We start from the raw sequence: 17,235 nt of genomic DNA on the forward strand, positions 1-17,235 counted from the left end.
GTGAATAAATAAATCCAGGAAATGGTACAACAAAGGTGTATGGTTTTAAATTAATGAAAAACCTTGGCAAATAGGTTGAATTATGTTCCCTAAACCCAAAATTCACATGTTGAATTTAATATGCATTATGTGATACTTTAATATGCATTATTTGATACTTCATGCCTCTTAGGGAAATGCATGTTTGCCATGGTCTCTAGATCATATTTGATGATGTATGTGAAAAAGTCCTAAAAGACCCCAATTCATTCTATTGGTTAGATGAGAGGATTAGGGTCTGTTTTAAAACACCATTTTTCTTTCCCCTTCTCTTTGGAAGTACAAATGAGCATTCAGTATGTTCTGAAGATTTTGATTTGAACAAAAAGTAGGGAGCACCTCTTAGGTTTCAAATTTAAGCTGTATACACAACTCCTCCCCCCATTTACTTTTGAGAAAATGTCCCAATATAGTGCCTAGTCTAGTTATGCTCTCCTGGATTCAAACCCTTTTACCTCAGCTTCCCAAGTGGCCATATCAGCAGGCATGCATCACTGCATGCAGGTAATATGATTTACCTCTTTTTCAGTTGATGGAGGAACACCACTGTCTTGTTCTACAGGGCAAACTTGCCCTACACTTGCTTTCCTTCTTCCTCTGCTTCCTGAGTGATGCTGAAATTACAGGCACAATTTGCATGTTTGTCATTTGTGTCCTTTTTAAATGTTTAATATACATTTTATTTTTTACAACAACTTTTAAATTTAAATATATTTGATCATTCATATTCTTCCCCTCTCGCAAGTACTTCCAGATCCTCTCCCCATCCCTACCCAACCAACTTTAAGTTAATTCTTTAAAAAATACAATATAAAAACAAACAAAAAACAAAATCTCAACACAACAACAAAAGTCCCCAAAAAATATGAAAACAAAATAAAACAACACCCAAAAATATAAAGAAAAAACCAAACTGTAACCAAATAAAAGCACTCACACAGAAAAAAAAAAAAACTTGTGGAGTCCAATATAAGCTGTTCAGCTACCTCCTGAACATGAGACTTGTCTTGGAATAGTTGCTATACCCAGTGTCACTCCATCAGAGAAAACTGATTTTCCCTCTCCCAGCAGTATAAGTGGTAGTTTAATTATTAACCTTTACCCTAGTGGCTAGGTTTTCAAAATTAATTAATTAATTTTTAAAAATATAACAAAATGAAATAGACAAAGCAAACCAACAGAAGGAAAAAAAGCCCAAGAGAAGGCCTAAGAACCAGACACCCACTCATTCCCATACTCAGGAGTCCCATAAGAACACTAAACTGGAAGCCTTAATATATGTGTGTGTGTGTGTGTGTGTGTGTGTGTGTGCTGAAACCCTGGTATAGAATCTGCAGGCCCTGTGCTTGCTGCTTCTGTCTCTGTGAGTTCATATTGGCACAGAATATTGGTATGTAGTATGGACTTGCCACTAACTCACAATAAGGCCCAGACTGAGCTTGAACTTATAATCTTCCTGTCTCAGCTTCCTGAGTGGTAGGAATACAGGCCTATACCACCATGGACTATGATAATTTAGTTTTATAGTAGCTCTGTTTGGGCTTCTTGAATCTTAGACAGCCATTTTTGTATAAGTCAATTATTTGTGACCAATACTTTTTAATTTAGTTATTTGAAGAAGAATGAATGCTTCTGAAAACCCTCAAGGTAGGATTTCTGTCAAAAAGCCAGAAGCCCTGGCCAATGCTACTTCAACACTTTTTGAAGGAGCTCTGCTAAAAGTGTAATTTTTTGTAACGTGTGTTATATACTCATAGAACTCCTAATATTTTATTAGGTGAAGCAAATAAATTAGCATTAGAGACTGCCCACAAACAGACTTTAGCTGGTAGATAAGATAGATAATTATATTAATATAAAACAAAAACATACCCTCAACTAAAATTAGTCATAAGTGAAAAAGTTAAGACTTTTTTATATAGAGGCAATAATAAACGATGTAGAAAAGCTATACTATTACTGTGGCCACACTAAATCCCTACAACACAGAGATATTTTAATTTAGAGTGCTCATCCATACTCTGAGGGTTATACTTACTAAATTTCTAGAAAAATATACTATACCAGATCAAGAAGTGAGTTTAAGACAACATTCATGAAGAGGTAGACCATATTTAATATAATATAATATCAGAATTAATTAATGAGCTAATTCTGAATTTTGTGCTGTGAGAGAATGCTCTTGTACCTTGTAAAAAGCAAACCTTGTCACTCGTATTGACTTAATAAAATACTGACTGGCCAGTAGCCATCAAGACTATAGGTGGGATGACCAGACTAAGAGAATTCTGGGAAGAGAAAAGACTCAGTCTTTAGTCGCCACCCAGATGCAGAGGAAGCAAGATGAAAATGTTGTGCTGAGAAAAGGTACCAAGCCATGTGGCTAAACATAGATAAGAATTATAGGTTAATTTAATTCTGAGATTCCATCTTATACCTGTAAGAAAGACCAAGACCAAAATCACTGATAACAACTTATGCTGGATAGGATGTGGGGTAAAGGGAAAAATCCTGTATCGCTGGTGAGAATGCAAACTGGTACAGTCCCTTTAGATATTGGTATGGCGATTTCTCATAAAATGAGGGAACAACCTACTTCAAGACCCAGCAATACCTCTTTTGGGTATATACCCAAAGGATGCTCAATCGTACCACAAGGACATGTGCTCGATTATGTTCATAGCAGCATAGTTTGTCATAGCCAGAACCTGGGAATCAACCTAAATGCCCCTCACTGAAGAATGGATAAGGAAAATTTACACACTGGAGTACTACACGGTAGAAAAAGATAATGGCATCTTGAAATTTGTGGGCAAATGGATGGATCTAGGAAACATCATATTGAGTGAGGTAGACCCAGAAAGACAAATATCATATGTACTCACTCATATGAGGCTTTTAGACATAAAGCAAAAAAAAATATGGCTGTAATTCACAATCCCAGAGAACCTAGACCACAAAGAGGACCCTAAGAAAGACATATATAGATCTAAGGTACAAGGGAAATAGAAAATGACAAGATCTCCTGAGTAAATTGGGACCATAAAAAAGGGTAGGAGGGAAGGGGAGAGGAAGGAAGAAGAACAGAGAAAAATATATAATTCAATAAAAAACATAAAAAGGGAAAAATGGAAAAATTGTAACAATATACAAAATTTGTATTTAATATACAAAGGTCCAATACAATGCAAATATTTAAAACAAGTAGCTGCTTTTTTAAAAGTAGATTCAATTATCTATATTTTTATCTTATGATATCTATATTTCCCTTCTTTCTTTTCAGAACAGATTGATTAATCTACCATTTTATTCTATCATATCTCTATTTCCCTTTTTCTTTTCAAAACAAGAACATTGAATCTAATCTCTTTCCTTAAGTGTTTTTCCTGATCATTACCAATAACAGCTTATAACCAATCCCCTTAAACAATAACAAATATCCATGACCTAATGAAAGACCAAAAGTACATCTACCCTACCTTTTGAGAATGTGGATGTTGTGTTCTTAATTTTACTTCCTGCTGTCTAGGGGCAATGGCATGTTTAGGGGATCCTGAGTAGAAAAATTTGGGTTAATTGTCAAGTCCTGGCAGGGGTAACTTTATAATTTGTTGTCCAATCTCTGTGTAATGGGAAATTACAGGACTTGTCTCAACTCCTTACAGAGTAGTCTGTAAGGTTGAATCATCTGAGTTAGTTACCTCAAAATTGTCTTGAGCAGTTTGTAGTCCAAATCCAATATTTAGGTGGTGTTTGTCAGCTTAGTGGTGTTATTCTAGTCCTGAAGGAATTGTCGGTGTGGGACCCCAACTTCAAAGGTTGTTGTTATGTGTGGTCATGTTTCATTGCAGACAACTGATAGAGACTAAAATGAGAAATCGTGTACAGGAAGATAGATGAATCATTTTTCTAGAATTAGTGCTCAATATGATCATTAATATCATAACAAAACTTATATATATTAATCATACAAATTTTGAGATAATATTTACACCTTACTAAAAGTTGTTAAAGAGTCAAAATAACGCTGGCATAACTGGTTATCAACATGTAGAAGAATGAAAATAGACCCATATCTATCACCATGCACAAAACTCAAGTCCAAATGGATCAAAGACCATAAAGTCAGGATGTAGCCAACATATAGGGATTGCCTTTCTATATTAGCATAATCTCCTCCAAGAAGTTGATCTTGGGAGATTTTGATTCCTCTATCTCTACTCTGTTGTTCAATGGTCCACTAGGTCCTCCGTTGTACTTGTGGACCAGGCTCCCAGATTGTTGTAACTAAGTCTTTCCAGTCTTGAGGAAAAATTTTATTACAAGTTGATCATGAGTTTAACATCTGCTTCACAAATGGTGAATGCATGCCATATAAGACTACCACTTCCTTGAATCCCCTTAAATCTAACATTGTCACAGGAGTCCATTCAGCTCTTACAGAGTCTTGGGGATATCTAACATTTGGCAACTTCTGTAAGGTTACTGGCTATATTAAGATTCTTGTTTGAAAACCTTAGGCTGTTCCTCTCAAACCTTGTAAAGCAATGCTGAAATTGGTTCTCCATTTAATTCTTCTGTCTAGACCTGAATATCTCCATTATCTGTTTTACTAAGTTTTTCTGAGGCCTGTATCTTGATATTCATATCAAACAACTTTTTAGAAATAAACCAAGAAATATCAAGATCATAATTACATTGTATCAATCTCAATTATCTTGTCATTTAATTGTTTTATTTTAAATCATGCATTATGTAATCATACAGAGACCTAACCATTTTTTTAACATGGGAAAGAACGCTATTAACTAATTTTTTAACTAATTCCTCCCTTTAAGAATTCCCAATTTTCTCACCAAATCTGCTGCCGATGACAATGAAGATGTGAGATTGACTACTGCTGCATAGAACAGTACAAGCCTGACCGCATTTCAAGGCAGCTACCTAGTTTGGCAGCAGCCTCAGAAGGGGGTTCATGAAAAGCCCACCAGAAGAGAAGGAAGGAAAACCTAGCCAGCAGGACATGTGTAGCTTCCTGCCATGTGTAGCTGCAGCCTATGCCAGTGGCTGTAAAGCCATAGACAAGTAGCTTTTTTTTTCCATGAATTTTTACACCAAATCTAAGCACCAGATGTAGCATGAATCTAATTGGTCTTAAAAAACCCAAAGTCAGATCTAAGAGGATGAACGCTGAGAGATCAGAGAAGTAATGCAACCAGCCACTAGAGTGACCTTTTACTTCTACCAATGCTCTGACCAAAGGTGTGATCCTGTCTCTAATAATCCTCAGACAGCATCTGCTCCTGTCTCCTCCCTATTCCTCTCTCCACCCAGCCTTTTCACTGCTGTCTCTACACACCTAGTGCTGGGATTAAAGGTGTGTACCACCACTGCCTGCTCTCTATGGCTTACTAGTGGCTTAGCTCTGCACTCTGCTTTAGGCAAGCTTTATTTGTTAGATTACAAACAAAATGTCACTACAATGCCTGAAGGTAATTCCTAGGTGATTTTCAATCCAGTCATGTTGACAATAACAAATAACTATTATATTTTAAAGCCAAGAAGATACTGACAAATATGTTTCATTTCAAGTGACTCTCATACAGAAACATATTATATACAGGATTAGATTAGAAAAAAAAACATAGCATTATTTCCTAATTGAATGACAAAGATTTCCATGATTGAATTTAGGAATAGGAAGTAATTATATATGCATCACAATATACTTACCATCTCTGTAATAAAAGCAGAAATTAAAATATGTATATATATGTGAGTACATTATATATTATATATGTACTATATATAATATGTGTGACTGCATTATAGAAATATGTGATAACTCAAAGACCTAAAATACTCACTGTCTCATGACCTATAATCACAGCAGTTTGCTCAGCAGCTTTCCTTGATCCTATTTATTCTTTAAATATGCTATCCTTAGGCATAAATATAAATGAACATGAATCAATTATTTTCCTGGAAGGCTTTTTATTTAGACTATGTTGGTATATAACAGTTCTTGGAAAATATGCCAGAGCTATAAATAGGTTCTCTGTGCATTTGAGTTCATGAATATTGTTTAAAACCAGTGCCTCAAAGCCAACTGAGGAAAATATTACATGTTCTTAAAATAAACAGTAGTTTAAATCAAATAAGAGATGGATTTTTCTCACTAAATTATAATAAGGAGCAAAAATCGATTTCTATCCGCACATGATAGTGTACAACTGTAATCCAAGCATTTGGGAGGAAGTAGTTAGATCACAGATACAATCCCTGTAGAGATTAGTCATGTCTTATAGCCCATTTGATATCTTCCCTAAACTACTAAGATCCTGTAAGAACCAGTATAGAGTGAGGTGAAATGATTAGCTTCCTGAATTTTGATCTTATATCCTAAGAAGTATATTCATTAAACTGCTTAACTCAGAGATGTATTCCCTTTTAAAAATATTTTAAAATAATGAATTTTCTTTGTCTGTGGGCTGCTGTTGGATGTCCTATCCTAGCTTCCCCCATTGAGAATGGCCAGCCTCACTAAAAGATCTTTAATCAGAAATTGCCTCAGAGCATCTCTTTATGACATCTGGAAAGAATCTTTATAATTAAAAACTTATTGCTGGGTGTAGTGGTGCATGCCTTTAATCCAAGCACTCAGGAGGCAGAGGAAGGTGAATCTATGAGTTCAAGTCCAGCCTGGTCTACAGAGTGAGTTCCAGGACAGCCAGTGTTACATAGTCAGATCCTGTCTCAGAAAAAAAGGAAAGGAAACTTATTGCTTCTAGACCACCACCTAGACCTTGCCCCAGAAATCATAAACATCTAATACAGAAAAAAAAGGAAAAAAAAAACACAAGAAATAAAAGAAGCCAGATATGGCATACAGGCCTGTATTTCCATAACTTTGGAGGCTGAAGCAAAATGATTGCCATGAGTTCAAAGCTAATCTGGACTACAAGGTAAGACCTAGACTCAAAATAACAATAACAACAAACCCCAATATCAATATGGTACTTTATAAACTATCAAAAAGTGAAGCAGAGGAGTTAGAAATATCCCAGAAGTTAAGAGTATTTGTTGTTCATGCTGAGAACCTAATTTCAGTTCCTAGCACCCACATGGTGGTTCCCAACCACTTGTAACTCTATTTCCAGAGGATCTGATACCCTCTTCTGAACCCCATGGGCTCCTGCATATACAGGATGTACATGCAGCATACTCAGGCAACACACACATACAAAAGAAATAACAGATAAATATAAGTTTTAAAATTTGACTTTATAAAGAAGTGGAACAGGGCTGGGGGCATAGCCAGGTTGGTGGGTGACTTGCCTAGCATACACAAGTGTAGTAATGGCTAGCTTATGCCCCGAAATAATTACACGGAAACTGTATTCTTTTAAACACTGCCTGGGCCATTAGTTCCAGCCTCTTGTTGGCTAGCTCTTACATATTTATCTAACCCATTTCTAATAATCTGTGTAACACCACAAGGTGGCTTATCAGGAAAGATGTTAACCTGCATCTGTCTGGAGTGGGAGTATCATGGCGACTGCCTGACTCGGCTTCTTTCTCCCAGCATTCTGTTCTGTCTATTCCGCCTACCTAATTTTCTGTCCTATCAAAGGGCCAAGGCAGTCTCTTTATTTAACCAATGAAATTAACACAAAACAGAAGACTCTCCCCCATCACACAAGGCTCTAGGCTATTTCCCAGGCACCTCATAAACCGGACACAGTAGCACATGTGTGCAATCCCACCGCTCAGGAGGTGAAGGCAGAAGACCAGGAATTTAAAGTCATCTTCAACTATGTAGTGAATCTGAGGCCAGCCTGGGATACATGAGACACTGCCAAACAAACAAACAAACAACAGAACAAATAAATAAATACATAAATAAATAAATGGCAAAAATAAACATAAAATTAAAAATTAAACACAAAACGCCATCCAGAAGCACCATTGCTATCTAGAGTGGATAAATCCGAGTCTTTATCAAGAATTCTTTACTTTAGAGAGCACCCAGTTGTTTATGTACTAAGAAATAAATAGGGTAGGCACTCCTGAAAGAGATACAAGACATAACAATCCAGTGTTTAAAGAGATAAGAGAAAAGCTAAACTTCTGCCTAATAACACATCCACAAATTGTCCACAGAATCCATTCCATACTTTTGTGACTGATCCATTCCTTTTAGCAAATTTTATTTGGCTAACAATGTTGATATAGCAATGGGCTAGGTAGGCTAGAGATTCACAGTGATTAGAGTGGATTAAACTTCTTGTGGATGCCTGGGGTCATTTGGAAATAAGTTTGCATCATGATAAAGTACATCAGGTATTAATAATAGGAGATTTCTCAGCAGTCAAGGAATGACAGTTACTAGAGAAATTGTATAATTATTAATTATGACTTATAGCTGAGCAAAAATTGAGACATTACCAATTACAGTCTTAGTAGTTTTCTGTAAGAGATGAGCTAATTAGGTTTTTGTGAGGAATGACAAGACCACTGTGCCTTTGAATCCAGTGTTCTAACTGGTTGCCTGGGTGATTCCGGGCAATCTATAATGGATACACACAGCGAAGAAAAGAGCTCCTCTCTGAATTTTAATGAAAAACACAGTGTAAGTACATATTTGATGGGTTTAAGCTTTCTTTTGTCGCTGAATTGCTAGGCTCAAGCCAGAATAGATTGAAAGATTTTCATAAAACACTGATTGAAGTAGCATAGTATAGGGAAAATGGAGTAAGGAGGACATACTGGCAGGTAAAAGTACGCCAACCAAGGAAGAAGAAACTAAAGTTACCACTTCCTAGATGAATCTGGTTTGTATCAAGCTGACAGTATACTATACTTCATGAAACTGTTAACATGTTAGAACATGTTAATTGGGGTAACTTGAATCTCTGTTCTCAGGCCATGGTTACTAATATTTGGCACCAAAATGAACCTTTTTTTTCCCTTTGGGCTAAGAGCTGTGTTTTCCATCAACAACTAAATACTTATAAAATCCTCAGATTCTTTTGTTGTTGTTTTATTTTGTTTTACTTTCAAGACAGGGTTTCTCTGTGTAACAGCTCTGGATGGCCTGGAACTAGCTCCGTAGACCAGGCTGGCCTTTGGTGCAGGAGAACAATTCTATATCTGTCAATTATGTTTTAAATAAATGCTGATTAGCCGATAGCCAGGCAGGAAGTGTAGGCAGGAAAACCAGACAGGAAGTAGAGGTGAAGAATAAGAACAGGAGTATTCTGGGAAGAAGGAAGCTCTTTCCACAGTTATTCCCAGACCACCGAAGAAGCAAGATGTGATCTGCCTCACTGAGAAAGGTACTGAGCCATGTGGCTAACATAAGAATAATGGGTTAATATACATTATAAGAGCTAACATGAAGCCTGAGCTAATAGGCCAATCAGTTTATAATCTTATGGAGACCTCTGCAATTTTCTTTGGAACTTGCTGGCTGTGGGAAATGGGCAGGATGGAAACCCCAATAAGCAGGCCCTTATGTTACAGGCCTTGAACTCTGAGATCTGTCTACCTCTGCCTCCTGAGCTCTGGGATTAAAGGCGTGTGCTACCACCCCCCAGAAAAATCCTCAAATTCTTGGATGAAAAGAGATCAGATCTCATTTTCTTGTTCATAAGGAGAGGAATGTAGAAGAGCCATAATATTCCAGGAAGGTTTTTTTTCTTTATTTATTGATTTTCTTGAGCTCTACATTTTTCTCTCTGCTCGCTTCCCTTTCTCTCCCCTCCCCTTCAACCCTCTCCCATGGTCCCAATGCTCCCAATTTACTCAGGAGATCTTGTCTTTTTCTACTTCGCATGTAGATTAGATCCATATATGTCTCTCTTAGGGTCCTCATTGTTGTCTAAGTTCTCTAGGATTGTGAATTGTAGGCTGGCTTTCTTTATTTTATGACAAAAAAAAAAAAACACTTATGAGTGAGTACATGTGATATTTGTCTTTCTGTGTCTGGGTTACCTCACTCAGTATGTTTTCTAGCTCCATTCATTTGCCTGCAAATTTCAAGATGTCATTATTTTTTTCTGCTATGTAATACTCTGGTACTGCCCCTTTGGATATCAGTATGGCGATTTCTCAGAAAATTAGGAAACAACCTTCCTCAAGACCCAGTAATACTACTTTTGGGTATATACCCAAAGGATGCTCAATCCTACCACAAGGACATGTGCTCAACTATTTTCATAGCAGCATTGTTTGTCATAGCCAAAACCTGGAAACAACCTAAATGCCCCTCGACCAAAGAATGGATAAGGAAAATGTGGTACATTTATACAATGGAGTACTACACAGCAGGAAGGGTTTTGTAAAAGATGTGCTTAAATGAAGGCAGGTAAAATTCAAAAAAAATTCTAGTAGACACCTGCTGAGATAGCTGCCTGTTCACCTGGGTTCTCACCCCCCTCTCCCCGCCCCGTCTTTTAAAAAAGAAATTCCTGGTTTACTGAAGGGTACTATTAGAGACTAAATGCTTATCAGGTAAGGATAAGACATAGCCTGCCCATAACAAAAATAAATGTTATTTCATCTATTTGCATATAAAATCTGGTGTGGCCAGCAGTATTCTATCAGAGGTATACTGCCATTTGTCGTGTGATTTGGGTCCCAGAACCCTGGCTATGGGCAGTAGGGAAATGAAGACACACAGACATATGTACAATGATGCTGAGATCAAATGCAGAATACGGAAGCAACCCAGAACCTTGATGTGTTTATTAGGTACAGTGCGGGGGGGGGGGTTGACTAGTCTCAGTAGAAGGTCTCTGTAGGTGACAGCAGTCTCAGGCTACCAACATTCTGGAGGAGGAAGCTGCCATTGCTAGTCTTTGCATACACTGATCGGTCCCTCATAACCACTCAGACTCCTGAGGAAAGTTGTCGTCCCTCTCAAGCCTGGCTCATATGAGTAATGACTTTGCCAATTTACCACTTGCCAATTGGTCTTGGAGTCCTCAACAGGCCTTGCTCATGTCTAAACACACATTCACTCAGGACTTCATTCACTCAGAGATTCCTTTGGTCCCTATTGTGCGCATGTGTGAAAGGGTCCTGTTGGAATCTGAGGGCATGCTAGTTTGATGAGCAAAAGGCCCATATTCTTGTCATATGCCGTCCTTCCCTCACTCATTACCTGTAGCCTCTATAACCTCAAAAGAAAAGAGAAATGCATATCTGAATAGCGTATCTAGATTTCTAGCAAGTCTAGGAAAGATAGCCTGAGGGGCAGGCTTACTCATTCCTCACTCACTGAGTTGGCCAGGAATTTAGTACAAGTTTCTATAATTATAGTTAAATATTTTTTTTCAATTATGCAGTTAGAAGCTGGGGCCTTGTGCATGCATGCTAAGCAAACAGTCTATTGCTGAGTTATTAACCAGCCCCAGTAAAAGCTTCTCATCACAATCAAAATAGTACTACTGGAAAACAGAAATTATATTTGCTTTAAAATATCATGTCAAAATAATAAAAATTCAAGCTTGGTGTGATAGCATATGCTTGTAATCCAGTGCTAGGCAGGCAAAATCGGGGATGTCACAAGTTAAAGAGCAGTTAGTGTTACACTGGTTTCAGTCAAAAGGTAGAGAAGCAATTGGGTTGGTCTACAAAGGATGTTTGAACCAAAATTGTATTATTTTCAGCAGGAGCAATTTAATAAGTCATCCAATGCCTTCATCTTTACATGGGACAAATAAGGCCCAGAATGTGTAAGTGGTTTGCATAAGAAGCAACTAATTCACATCCAGAATTGACATCTCCTTGTTCAGGGTCTTTTCTTAGCAGCACATGGATATCTATTAATTACTTAGTTAACATTTTCTGAGCTTTACCAGTGTGCCTTGCTCTTCCCCAAAACACAAAGACTAAGATAGGTAAGACATATATGATCCTGATTTACATATAACTTTCACAGCCCATACCCTCAAAGGGCTCATATTTTGTTCTATTTTGTTCATAGTTTTTGTGAATGTTGGTATATTCAGTTATATCCTGTGACAAGAAATTAAAATAGATTCAAAATGGCAAATACATTAGCAAGTAGGGCAGACTAGATACTTGCTGAAGAGTGCCAAATGAAATTACAAATGCTAGAAATTGAGCCAGTAAGAATGATACAACTTAAAATAAAGCAGACACCAACAGAGATATTAATTAATTCAAGGTTGGATTTGATTGTTAAGGGGAGTTTGCATCTCTATCACTGCTGGGAAGAGAGCCATTTTAAATGGATTTTGATGGCATCCTGCCTGAATCTTAGTACTTTAGTGATGGCTTGGATAAGATAGAATTTGAATTAATTGATCAGAACACTGGATGTGCAATTTGCTATTATTTTAAAACAATGAAAAGTGGTGGAAATAGAATTGTAGAGTACCCACAGAGTTTGTTCAGTTTTAGGTGTGCACCTCAGGTTCTATTCTATTACGTATGAAGTCACATCATCTTTCCTAATTGCCTGTTCTCATACAAATTAAGCATTTCTCAGTAGCTCAAGATCACTCATTCTCATGTATCCTCTTCACCTGAAAACATAAGATCCATTCTTTTCTCTTCTTTGACAGTGTTCTTTCTTGTCTCCAGAGAGAATGCTCACTCCTTTCTTCTCAAATCTGTGTCCTGTATTCTCCACTTCCTAAAACGGCTTCTCTTTATAAAATATTTAGCCTTTTTTAAAAACAGAATTCTTATCTCTTTGTTTTATTGGGTACTTTGCTTACTAGCCGTGAACTCACCATGGTATCCAGGATGGCCTCCTTCCTCATCCTCTCCAGTACTGGTATTATAAATGTGTGCCAGAATGCCTGGCTTCTCTTTCTACTTTTAAATATTTATACGTTCCTTTGCTTAGAATATAGCTTAATCCTAATGGATCTCATAACTACTGCAAAACATTTTATTTCCTTCTTTCAGCATTAAACTTTGCAAATGAACAGTTTACACCTATAAACTCCTGATATCTGGCTTCGAGTACAAACACGGTTGAAACTGTACTATTAAAGCTCATAGATGATTTCTGAAGCATCAAATGAAATAACTTTTCTCAATTCCTATTTTCTGTGGCTAGGAATAATTCACACCATGCTACACATACCAAGCTCTAATGCCACATATTTCCATGCACAGTAGGCATTTTTATTTGAGCATTTGTTGCTGTTTCAGCATAGTTAAGATGGATTCATAACTTTTCCTCACTGGCGTTTCCTTTGAATGACTTTCCTATGCTTGGCAGATGTAAGTTCTACAAAATCGGGGATCATATCTCTCACATTCATAGCTATTTCCATCACATGACTTTGGGATAATCAATATTCAATAACTATTTGCTGAAATACGTAACAAATGAACAACATTCTTCCACTAAAGAAGCTTTAATTTGCTAGAATTATTTTGAATTCACTCCTTTTATTTGATATGTATATTATATTAGTTTTCAAAACTCATAAATTATGCCTCCAAAATGTTAGTATCATGGAATTGGAATCAATTTAACTCCTTTGACTCTTTGCTATTTTCTAACTATGACTTTGTAACTAACTTTTGTACTAACTTTTTAAGGTTCATAACCCATCAGTTTCATCTACAAAATGGAGGGTAATAGTTGTACTTACCTTTATCAGATTATTAAGTACATAGTATATAATGCATGTAACAGCATGGCATATAACAAATGTTCAAGAAATGACAGCTACTTAAAGTGGTTGTATTACTCCCTAGTGTAGGCCCACATTCCTCAAAGGGGAGATTTACTTACTAAATATTGTCTTTTCTTGAAATGTTCTCTATTTTCTTCGTTTTCTTTTGGCTTTTGAGATAGGGTTTCTTTGTGTAGCCTTGGCTGTTCTGGAAACTAGCTCTGTAGATCAGGCTGGCCTCGAACTCAAAGAGATCTGCCTGCCTCTGCCTCCTGAGTACTGGGAAAGGCATGCTCCCTCACCACCCAGCTCTTTCTTTCTGTCCACTCAAAATGCTACATATTCTTTTTAAAATTAACTTTTATATTTGAAAGTAATAGATATTTACATCCAAAAGATGAACTGAATTCAAAGACTTACAAATAAAAGAGGCTCCACTTGTACCAACTTCTGATCTGTATGTCTAGAGTGATAAAGTAATTTTAGCTGTTTTAGCTATATATTTCCACAGAAAGTCCCTGTACTGATGCCCTAGCTTTGTGTTGCTGTGAACAAAAAAAAAAAAAAGCACTGATAAGAAGGAAAGGTCCATTTTGACTCATGGTTTCAGAGGTTTCTGCCCTGGTTACGGGCCTGAAGACATTATGGCCAGAGGACCACTGAGGGAGGATGTGGTGTTGAGGATACAGTAGTTTACTTCATACTGTATGGAAGAGGAAGAGCAGGGAAATCATACTCTTCAAAGGAACTCCTATGCCCAGTAACTAACATCCCCTAGAGACTAATTTCCTCCAAGCAGGCACTACCCGTCACTACCTCCTAACAATGCCATCAACATAGGAGTCCTTCAGTAGATTAACCCATTGATACATACATCTTTGGGGAGATACCTTATATCTAAACAAAAACCATCAATGTTTCTTGAATACTCAATTATTAGGTAGTATGACTTACCTTTTCTAGCAGGTAGACAAAGACTTGGGTTTCACTCAATACAGTTCTCTCCAAATGGTGCTGCCACCATTCTATGCCAGTAACCTCACAGCAAGCACGTTAACACTGCTCCATCCATCCTCACTCTTGATGTCCTATTTAGTTTTGCTTATGTAAATTTCTATCACTGTGGAGCCACATCAAATTTTATTATGACTCATTTGCTTTTTTTTTTTGGAGCAACTTTCTTTTTTTCCTTTAGACTTAAAAAATAGTTCTTTTAAAAAAAAGTTTGCTTGCTTTGCTTCTGGGGTATCTATCACTAGTTTCTTACTAATTTTCCCACAGGGCTGTAAATCCTTCATTTTTAATACTGTTCTCTATAGAGTCAAACACATAAGGCAATCAGGTTTGTTTTTTCCTTTAGAGCACCCCTCTTGGATCTTCTTTTACTTTCCTTAGTTTCATCAGGCGTGCCACATAACTGCTTGACTTGAGTTTCTATTCATTATTACTTAGAGAATTCTCTTTTTCTTTTATGCTTATACCTGTTTTCTATGCCCTATGTCTTCTTTCTTGCTTTATATTCTTATTTAATGGAATGCACATTCCAGTATCTTCCTAAAAGTGGAGGTTCGAATTTTGTTTCATTAGGATATAACTGGGATAGAGGCCTAATTTAGTGTCATAGCACTGTGTAGCCTGCATGATGTCCTGGATTTGATCACCCACAAAGCACACAGAGACAGATAGACAGACAGACAGACAGACACACACACACACACCATTTATTACCACTCTTTAGTGTACAGTCATTGTTCCTCCATTGTTCTATTTATTTTTTAATTTATTTATTTCTTTATTAATTAATTAAAGATTTCTGTCTCTTCCCCACCGCCGCCTCCCCTTTCCCTCCCCCTCCCCCAATCAAGTCCCCCTCCCTCGTCAGCCCAAAGAGCAATCAGGGTTCCCTGCCCTGTGGGAAGTCCAAGGACCACCCACCTCCATCCAGGTCTAGTAAGGTGAGCATCCAAACTGCCTAGGCTCCCACAAAACCAATAGGTGCAGTAGGACCAAAAACCCTAGTGAAGTATTTTTTCTCCCGAATCTTTACTCTTTCGCTGGGTTGGAATGCTTTCTTGCTTCCTGACCCCATCTTTCTAATGGGCATTCTAGAACCTTGCTTGCTTTTCATATCATGAGTGATTACTAGAATACATCTGCTTCTCCTTTTTGAAAGCAAAACCATATTAGATCATCCTCAATCTCCTTGGACTTGTGCCATTCTCTATGACTATGAACCTCATCTGTCAGTACCGCAAGATGCAATTAATATAGGCTATTTGGAGCACAATAATAGGGAGTACTGATCTCATCAGAAGAAGTGACATTTAAACTAAGATCTGAAGTATGAATAGCTAACAGAAGTAAAAGCATTTCAGCAGAGGTAGTTGCCTGTGCAAATGCTATTAGGAAGGAAGGAGCTCGGGGAACTCAAATAATGAGCTGAGTCCAGTTATGTAAGTTAGAGGGATAATTGCCTACCTGAGCCTAGAGAGGAGGGCAGGGGTCAGAGAATTCAAGTTCTTGTAGGTGATATTTGAGAGGATTTTGGCTTTTGTTAAAAGCAAAGGGAAGTGTAGTAGGCTTTGTTTTGGGCCACCAATCAACTCCCAAATCACGACACGGAGACAATATCAGTTATGAATGTTTGACCTTAGCTTATGCTTGATTCACTAGCGCTTATAACTTATTTTAACCTGTTTCTCTTCATCTACATTTTGCCTTGGGACTTTTTAACCTTTCTTTCCTTCTGTATTCCCTATTTTCATTGTTGTGTCTGTCTGGCTGGCAGCTGCTTGGTTGACTGGCCCTAGGCATCCTGTTCTCTTCTCTTTTCTCTTCTCCTACCTATTCTCTCTGCCTGCCAACCCCACCTATCCCTCTACTGCCTAGCTATTGGTCATTTAGGTTTTTATCAGGCCAATCATGTGCCTTAGGGAGGCAAGGTAAAACAAATGTAACTCATCTTTACATTGTTAAAATATGCAACAAGAAATGTAACACACCTTTACATAGTTGAGGTACTATTCCACAATAGGGAAGCCCCCTGAAAAGCAATAAGAAAGACAGGGATTTTTCTAGTATTTTGAGATAGGGTCTCTATAGTCCAGGCTGGCCTTGAACCTGAGGCAATTCTTCTGTTTTAGGACTACAAGCAGGAACCACCATGCTCCCGTGAGGGGAGTAATTTTATCTATTTTTTTTTAAAGATTTTGTGGCTGTTGCATGAACAGCAATTTGGAAAGGATCAGCAGGAAGGCTAATATGGACAAAATTGGTGTTAAACATCAAGGCTAGCCTTGAAACGGAGAAGGACATTTTGTATATGCAAAAATAATTGTAGAAGACATGTCTAAAAACTCAGAATATCCAGAAGGATTTCTTCAACTTGCTGATAATAGGCAATTTAAATTCACAAGTCATAGTATCATTTTTTTTTCCTTTAAAAACTTTAGGACTAAGTGGAAGATGTAATTCTACCTCACACATCACTTCCTGCTGATTTACTGTATTCCAGGCTTGTGCTCCTTCA

The sequence above is a fragment of the Alexandromys fortis genome, unplaced genomic scaffold, assembly GCF_014885135.2.
Source record: "Alexandromys fortis isolate MF-2015 unplaced genomic scaffold, M_Fortis_MF-2015_v1.1 scaffold_95, whole genome shotgun sequence".
Lineage (NCBI taxonomy): Eukaryota > Metazoa > Chordata > Mammalia > Rodentia > Cricetidae > Alexandromys > Alexandromys fortis.